Source organism: Carcharhinus amblyrhynchos, chromosome 4, assembly GCF_965287045.1.
Source record: "Carcharhinus amblyrhynchos chromosome 4, sCarAmb.v2.hapA, whole genome shotgun sequence".
Classification (NCBI taxonomy): domain Eukaryota; kingdom Metazoa; phylum Chordata; class Chondrichthyes; order Carcharhiniformes; family Carcharhinidae; genus Carcharhinus; species Carcharhinus amblyrhynchos.
In genome coordinates, this window is record NC_137327.1 from 95,647,544 (window position 1) to 95,657,090 (window position 9,547).

The 9,547-nt window shown below is 39.8% G+C and overlaps 1 long non-coding RNA gene across 1 annotated transcript in view; it reads right to left on the reverse strand.

The window, feature by feature from the left end:
- The window catches only part of LOC145342670 (uncharacterized), a 30,388-nt gene extending 23,648 nt beyond the window's left edge, over window positions 1–6,740 (reverse strand). Inside the window, exon 1 of the long non-coding RNA XR_013886588.1 lies at window positions 6,456–6,740. This is a non-coding gene — a long non-coding RNA (uncharacterized LOC145342670). The remainder of the gene's footprint in view (window positions 1–6,455) is intronic.
- Between the last annotated feature and the right edge of the window lie 2,807 nt (window positions 6,741–9,547).

The window sequence follows — 9,547 nt, forward strand, 5'->3', positions numbered from 1 at the left end:
AATTAATCCTAAACATTCCTTGCTATTTGACTGCAAAGGGCATAACATCTGACGCCAACCCCATCCTCCAAACCATTTCCCAGCCAGTGTTGTTACCCATTAGTCTGCATTTGAATCTGTATTAATAAAAGCAGCACAGGCCCAGAAAACCACTCAAAGATCTTCCTAGCTATACAGTTCAGTTATTTATTGATTAACATGCTGAACCACTGGGGGAGCTACCGACCTCGTTTAATAATGATTCAATTGCCCCCCAAATGTCCATACATAATGCTTCTGACATTCAAAAATTCTGATATTGTTTTGGCAGGTATCAGGTTGATAAAGTCAATGTAAATGTAACCGCAAGGATCATATCCCTTGTAACTAATATGTTATCGTTAACTTATCCCTTGTTTAAAATTAATTCTGTGAAAAATTAATGACTGGTCTTCACTGTGTATGTGTTACTGAACCAAAACCACAGCATCCATGTTCAGACTAATGAAGTGCTGCCTATAATTAGTGACAGGTTTTAAAGGGATATGAATCACATTGTGTTGCACACTTAGCACCATCCTCTGAGGAAATTGCAGATCAAATTAGCCACATATTTAAGATGAAACACAAAATCCAAATATAGAATATATTACCTTGTACTGAATAGTAACTAATACATCGAATATAAAAGTGAAAAGTCAGCATGGGTATGGATGGTTGCCATTTTGAAATGTCATCTGCCTCCGAGTGGGCCTGACTTAAACTTGTAGGTACCTTCACAACTCAGTTAATATCGCCTATTTGATCCCTTTTGCCAGGTGTAAGGCAAAAGGTAAGTAAAACATGCATTCGTGGAGAGAAAAATTGAGACTAACTACAAATGGGAATGTAGCATTTTGTGGCTGAAATAGCAGGAAGTGGGGAGATCAATTTATATCCTGAGTATATGCAAAAATGTGATTTTTGCGGCCAGTAAAATGCTGTCATTTTTGGCACTGGTTTGACTTACTATGATTGACAGTATGTATGTATTATTACCATTAAGGATACTTCTCAATCCTGTTTAGTCATTCCCTGAAAAGTTATTTTTTGCAGGCAAACATCCTTGCTCTCCCATTATGAATAAATAACTGAACTGTGGTCTCCCATTAACTGAAACGTAAGCGTATCAACAAATATCTGGGATAGTAGGTCAGGGGCTGAACCCTTATATAATTGCACCATCTGTAGGGCACCTCCAAATCTTCTGATATTTTGGAATTGTTAGGAAAATCCCACACTATGACAATGATGAGACGGAATACAGGAAAAAGATAGAGAATCTAGTGAACTGGTGCGACGACAATAATCTTTTCCTCAATGCCAACAAGATGAAGGAGATAGTCATCAACTTCAGGAAACGTAAGGGAGTACATGCCCCATTCTACATCAAAGGGGATGAAGTAGAAATTGTCAAGAACTTCAAGTTTTTGTGTGTCCAGATCAACAACAACCTGTCCTGGTCCCTCCATGCAGACATTATAGTTAAGAAAGCCCACCAACACCTCTACTTTCTCAGAAGATGAAGGAAATTTGGCATATCCACTACAACTCTCAGCAACTTCTACAGATGCACCATAAAAGGCATTCTTAAGGTCGGTGCACTGCTTGGCCCCCTGGAGGAAAAGTCAGTCCCAAATCGACAGGTTTCAAAGAAGGTATCCTGCAGCTGTGATGCACCCCAGCCAACAGTAATGAGGTGACCCTCAGAGTTCTGTCCCTCAATGGGAGAAGTCTCACCCTCAAGAACTGCTCTAGCTGTTCCAGCAGGACCAGAACCTGTAGTAGGTGCTGCTGGGACTGCAAGGATGCCCCGGGAAGAAGTGGATCTGAATTGGTATATGGCTGGGGTTTTGTACAGGGAGGGATCGGGAAGCCCAGAAAAGGGTGCAACCAGTGGTTTTAATGTAAAGTATAAAGTGGGGTGGAGGGTGAGGTAAAACTGTAAAAGGGTGCCCCCATATGCACACAGAGCACCTCTCTAAAGGATGATACCCCCTTCCTTTCCTTTCACCACAACTGGTGAGAATTGGCCTGTCCACTCTAGTCCATTTTCCACTGGCTAGTGTATTGTGATGGCAGATGGAGAGGGCATTTTGTAATTTGGGCGGGGTGGGGGGGTGGGTAGGCTACATAAAATCCAGCTCAATTAATAGTTGTGAGATTTTTAAGAGTCAATTCATGAGTTTGTTTTGAACATGTAAGCAATTTATGGGCTCCAACTACCATAGATTGACTGCTGCCACAGCTGAGCTCCATGAACTAAAGCAGCATCCAAGTGGAATGGGAGTTCAAGTCATGTGATTCATTCTGTCTTCTTGTCAACCTCCCCCTGTAAATATATGCAAATTAGGCTACTGAGTCAGATAACATCCAGAGTGATTTTAATAACTTACCACTCTAACCATTCAAACGGACTGGATCAGGAGCGCAAGACCCTAATGACAAAATGCAAAACCTACCTCTGCAGTGCTAGCTGGTGCATGAATGCTGCTGAACCCCATCCTGCAACTGTGTTGAGTACTGGTGGGTGGTCTCTGGGCCATCCAGTTTCAGGAGATAATAGCTGACCAGCTATCTCTTAATAGAATTGTTCCGAGCAAGGTTGCTGGCTAGTAACCAGTAAAATCGACCTGGCCTCAAACAGGAGTTCCAGACCCAGGTAAACTGTGCCCCTGCTCAGCTTTCTGTCCAGCAGATTAAATCACAGCTACAATGTGTGTCTGCCCCTCTCAGAATAACATCTCCTTATCTGATCAATTAATCAATCCATCGCAACCGGCTGTTGTTCTCACCCAGCAGTCTTGAGAGGAAATGCACAACTATCATTTAAATCCTGGTCAGTTGAGTAAAGTTATATTATAAAATTAAAGAATAATAAATATTAGAATCTTTAATTTTAACAAAGATAGACTTTGCTGTATTATGATATCAGAATGTAAAAAAATGTAACTTCCCCAACAGTTCAGCAGTTACATTCACAATGTGTTCTGGCATTGAGCCATTCAGACAAGGAAGACCTTAGATTTTACTTCCAACCTATGTTGATCTCATTTAACTTGGAAGTCAGAGCTGCACTGGTTGTAGTATCTCTGATCTAGATAAGGGGAACACATTACATTACTCTTACTTTGACACATTACTATTTCTGCTTCCTCTTTAGTGGCTTTTCCTGCATATATTAATATTAGTTCTGAACAAGGTCAGGCTCCACTATAAAAGGCCTCAATGTTTGAATGGTGTGTTAAGACACTGTGGCCGATATTTTACGACTTTGCCTTCCTGAGGCTCATAAGATCCAGCCCGCAGCCAATGGAGAATGCCATTCTGTGGTAAGATTCTGGCCTCTATATGGACTGGCACAGGAAAAATAGCCACTTGTGTGAGGTCCAGGAGAACTGCCAGTGCAAAGCCCATCTCAACAAGAGTTTGTAGAGGCAGGGAAAAATAACATTTAAAGTTTATTTATTAATTTGGAAATAGACATACTTTGACACTGCAATGAAGCCAATGTGAAAATCCCCTAGTCACCACACTCCAGTGCCTGTTTGGGTACACTGAGGGGGAATTTAGCATGGCCAATGCATCTAACCAGCACGTCTTTCAGACTGTAGGAGGAAACACACTCAGGCACGGGAAGAACTTGCAGACTCCGAACAGACAGTGACCCAAACTGGGAATCGAACCTGGGTCCCTGGCGCTGTGAGGCAGCAGTGCTAACTGGAGACATCTATGAAACATTGGGTGGGATTTTCCGGCCGTGCTCACCCCAAAACCGGAACATCCCGACCGAGGTCAATGGACCTTTGCATGGTCCACCTTCCGCCTGCGACATTTCCTATGGCAGACGGGATGAGAAAATTCCAGCCATTATGTTAGAAGTGGGCAAAAATTGAAAAAGTATCACTGAGTCCACAATTCATTCAAAAGTTACTCTGAGGTATATTGCACAGATCCTGTGAGGAACCTATAGATTCATTCAATATTACCTCTGTGAGAATGATTGAACAAGCTGCAGCAAGGCCTTAATGTGTTAAATTAAACCTCGCCACACCATACTACTCCCTATAAATGATGTGTTGTCCTACTGCACTGTGATTGAACTAGCATCCTTTGTTTCAGTCTTAAGTGTTCTTCCTTTCTCCCTATCTAATTGCCTTTTAATTTCAGATTATTTTACAAGAGTTTAGATTAGTTTACACAACTAAAGTAGTTAACACTACCTGATATTACGCACGTTACAACATTAGAATGCAAAGCCGTTTCTAATTACAGCAAGTTCAGGCACTAATAGATAGTGATGCCAAGAGCTTCATAGAGCAAGTGAAGTGTCTAGACTTGTAGAACATTGATGCAGGATGTGACTACAGAAAGACCAAATTTTGTAAAATTAATTCTCATGAGAAAGGCAATGTTTAATTGATTCAGTTGATTTTTGGTTTCTCATACTTTGCACTGGCATTACCTAACATTTCACATTTAAACACCTATCTTCATGGCAATCAAGGGGCAAAGTGGTCCAGAGGCTCTGGATTCATGCTCCACTCTGGAGCTTCTTGGCTGAGGAAGATGCCCTCATAACGTAGCCAACCTGGTTGATTATCAGCCTGTAAATCCTTCTGATTGACCTGATGGCAGGTGCTAAGAGTGGGAGAGTTTCCCGCTCAGCCATACTGCAGAAGGCAACACCAAATCATTGCAAAAGAGAAAACGCTGGAAAATCTCAGCAGGTCTGGTAGCATCTGTAAGGAGAGAAAAGAGCTGACATTTTGGGTCCAAATGACCCTTTGTCAAAGCTTTGACAAAGGCTTTGACAAAGAGTCATCTGGACTTGAAATGTCAGCTCTTTTCTGTCCTTACAGATGCTCCCAGACCTGCTGAGATTTTCCAGCATTTTCTCTTCTGGTTTCAGATTCCAGCAACCACAGTAATTTGCTTTTATTTAGCAAATCATTGCAGTACACTTGTAAGCTGACCAGGTGAACCCCCCTAAAGCCTCTTGTTCTTCCTCCTCTCTGAAACAGCATTGATCAAGGGACTGTAGCTGTAGCCACTGGCCATCCAGTGAAGGGGTTTCCTCAGCGTAAGGATGATATGATACCTGTGGCCAGAGTTCATTTTTTAAAATTTCAAATGCCTTCAGAGAGGAATCCTTGCAGTTCCCATCATGCAGAGACAGTGCCCGCCTAGAGTGATGCTGCTGTCCTTCCAGCATTGCAGGCCCTGTGGCTGGGCCTTCAGACTCACTAATTGGATGACAGGCCCAGAGGTGGCTATTTAATTGGCTGCCTCCAGGAAGATCTCCCAGGTGGGCATGCTGACAACAATGGAGATAGTCCCATCCCTTGATTATGTTTGAAAGGACCATGATTCTGCCCTGAGTGACACTCCAGCACTCAACCATTGCTTCTGGTAAATATGTGCTTTACTATGCCTCGTTGAGCCATCAAAACTTCAGCATAGAAGAAGATATTTGTTCCATTTGTGTCAGTACTGGTATTAGCTACATGATGAAGCTATCTGCTTTTATTCCATTTCCCAGCTCAAATCCGAATGAATAATTAATATTCAGATAAAAATCTTGTTTTGCTTTTCTCTTGATTCATTCTGGTGTAATAGTTGTTTTTGTATATTTGATTTTTATCAGATCCAACACAGCACAGGGACAACATTGGCACACCTTGCAAAAACAGCATCAGCGTGGTGATTGACAGCCAGTTGAGATCCCCAGCCAGTGAATGTCAGGGTTTTACCATGTGAAACCACAAATCATTCGATTTCTTTTGGAGGGTGAACAGCTTTTTTTACAAAATCAGACAGTCTCCAAAAACAAAACTGCCAGTCACAAAGCCAAACATCAGATAAGGTGTTACTTCAAAAGGACCCAGTCAAAACAACATATTTTCTCATTTATGAATTCTACAAATCAGGCCACATTTTAAAAATCAAATTGAATAGTTACTATTCTCCCCACAGGGCAGGTTCCACAGCATGATGCAGAAAAACAACTCAGTGAAGTCCATGATTTGAATGTGACCCAAATCAAATAACATAGAATAAATTACTGTATTCAATAATGAAATAATAATATTCAATATTTTTTAAAAATTGCTCAAGTTTTTATGTGGTCCTATAACTGTTATATCCAAAAATTAATGTTGATGTACATTTAAAAGGTTAGCTTTGGATTTCTGCGGAGAGTTTCTATGCATCAAAAATTATCTAGATTTAAATGTTATTTATTAATTACTGAGTCCCAATTATACCTGATAATTTATAATTAACTTTATCAAATGTTTTCATTTATCCTGTGCATATAATTGCTAACAGGTGCCCTTTCATTAATTCCCCTTCTTGATAAAATATGTCACTGGTTAACTTTATTTCAGCATTCTGCAGAACAGATTTATTACTAGAACAATCAATAAATGACTTACCTCCAGCTACAAGAGTCAGAGAGACAAAGAGGACCAAGAGGACGAGTGTGTGGAACTTGACGTTCATATTCTTTGCGCTGTGCCTTCAGTGTGAACTTGCAGTTGCTATAGAGTGATCAGTCGCTGCGAGAGGAGGCGTGTGTGTGCCTCAGTGCTCACTGAATGGCTGTTCAGTTCTCAGTAGCTGGGAGTCTTTGTGGGAAGCTCTGTCTTAAATGGATAAGAGCTCAGCTGATCATGTGGCTCACGTCTCATACCTCAGCACTCCGTAGGTCGTGCAGGAGGGGCTAGCTTCCCCTCCACCCACATTGTGAGCTGTAAAATTGTACAACTACCAGCCTGTCCTCTATGATAAACCAGAGGTTATTATAACAAAACAGTCAAACAAACACTTTGGGAGGGTTGGGATACTGCCAAGTTTGAGGTGGAAGTCATTAACCCTCGTAGTGCCGGATTTCCTGCATGTTTGAAGGGGGAAATCATTAACCCTTGTACTGCCTGGTTTCCTGTACAGCTGCTTTCCACCAAATTTAATCTTGGAACTTCTACTTTCTTTGGGAGTTTTTCTGAATGTTGCCCGAGGAAAATTAATATGACATTTTGCTGCCTTTGTCAGCTAAGATTAAAGGCTGCCTTTAGAAAAGTAAAAAGTAAACATTTAGAGATCATGTTAACTTGAAGTTTCAGTGGAAAAATTGTGAATGTTGGACATTTGAAATGTGGTATGAATAAAAAATTCTACCAATAGACGGCAATTTCTCAGTATCTGAAAAATAGAAAATTAGGTTAATAGTCCATGTGGAGACTCTTTTATTCCTATTCTGACGAAGGACCTAGATTCAAAATGTTAACCTGTCCTTTTCCTGTTAATGCTGACCTGCTGTACATTTCCAACATTCTCTATTAGTTTTGATAATCTTTATTTCATTCCTAAAATGTTGTTAATTATAGGGATGTAACAAAATTAGTAGCATAAGGTTAAGAATATAAGGAAACAAACTGATTAGGAGGACACTTGGATTATTTCAGAAACAATATATCCATATAATTTAGATAGGGAAAAAAATGCATTTAATTGCTCAGTTGGTGGCAGGTAAAAGTTACAATTTAAAGAGAGTAATTTGATTTCTTTAAGATCTGAGTTGAATTTTGAAAAGGACCCCTTATTACAATAGACAGAGTGCATAATGTACTGTTCAACATCATGTCAAACATTTTGATTTGGTATCAAATAAATTGTATGATAAGATTTCTTATAAGACAAAGACTGTTGTAAATGGGGACACATACAACAATTGTATGCGAGGTTAAAGAACTCAATTAATGAAGTCTTGCTCTTTGAACATTGATATAAAAATGACCTGATTCTGCCTTAACTAAGCTTCATGTTGTACCTCTTGTTCTACAAAGTCAAAAAATGATTGTGAATGAAAAATAAATTAAACATATTTCAACTCACTATTTCTAAGTAGCATGCTATTGAATCAACAGTAATCAATATTATGGAAAAATACATTCCAAAAGGAAATACTGCATTGAAGAAAGTGTGTACCACCACAGATGTGAAATGAGCTCCCCAGCATCTTTAGTCATATAAACCATCCTACCTTTGGGTTTTACATTCAATATAATAAGATGCAACAGTGACAGGAACTTACTGTTAAACATCTATTTAACAGCACTGAATCCACTGGAGGTGGATATTGGAGGTACGAAGGCACGCTTTAACTGAAATGACTTGAACTACAAGCCTTTATGTGAGATTGCAGTGTTTTTACACAGATTCTGGGTGGCTGCCACTGTCTGGGGACTTTGGGGACTGCAGCAGAATTTCTGCATTGCCATATTACTACCACAGTATTGCAATGTAGTTCAACTTAGAAAGGAAGAATGCAAATGACAGAGGCTATGTGGATTTTCTCCATTTCATGGTTCCTAATGTACACTTGCATTTTGTACAGATTGGAAGCACTAAAGAGCAGCCAATACTTCAGGATTAAAAGTTTCAAATCAGGAGTTGGTTTTGTATTAGTTTCCTTTTTCTGTAACTGGTTCATTTTGGGCTCCGAAACATATTAATAAACACTTGAGATTATCAAACGGATTTAACAATGATTTTCCCCCTTCATTTCCCGATGGGCCTTTTGCAGGTTAAATTTAGTGTACCTATGAAGAAATGACTTGTGCTTATTTAAATAAAATTGTACATTTTGTCTGCTCAAGAGAGAAAGAAGATTTTACTGCTGTCAGGTCAACCAGCTGGGAAGTATATTTGAGTGGTGCAAGACAGAATTCTCCCTCACTGGTTTACTCTTAATGTAGAGATGTCACGCTGCGACCAGTCAAGTTTTCTCTCTTTGGGAAGTCTAATTGTAAATACGAGCCAACACTACAATTTGTACTCAGGCCTTCCAGTTTAAGAAGGCCAACTCTTTGTGATGCCAACCACCGAGCCAATCACTTCAATGACTGATTTTAGAATATATGCTTCAAAGGCCACTTTTTTTTTGTGTATAATTACTTCCCTACACAATTGATACAGTTTCCTATCCTCCATTAGTTCCTCCTCATGGCACACACCAGACTCTGCTAATCTGCTGTGTAACCGGAGCATGAAGTACAAAACCATGACTCACCCTTTAGTTTTCTCTTCCTCTCTCTGCGGGTCCAGCCAAGATTGGAATTCCCTGCTCAAAGAATACCATCTGTCAAGCAGATTCATTTCATTATGTCAAATGACTTTGTGGCACTACCCCTTGTGTCAAACTTTTTTTTGGCACTGCCCTTTAGTAAGCCAATATGCTGTGTGTCAGTCTATGAAAGTCAAATTTGAATGAAACCCAACAATTTTATTTCTTAACTTTTGAGATAGCGCTTTAGTTTAAATCATTTGTCCATTAAGAATTTCAACTTTGAACTGCCTACTGTGAGGATGAGTGATTCTGTAACAGCTTCCCAGCTCTCCTTACTTACAAAGGACAGCTATGAACATAATCATTCCAAAATGTTAGTGTCCAATTATTTTGGAACCGTTGTTGTAAAACAAACCTCCTCCTTTCTTCAGTTATTTAACTTGGCAGTCAATAATGAGA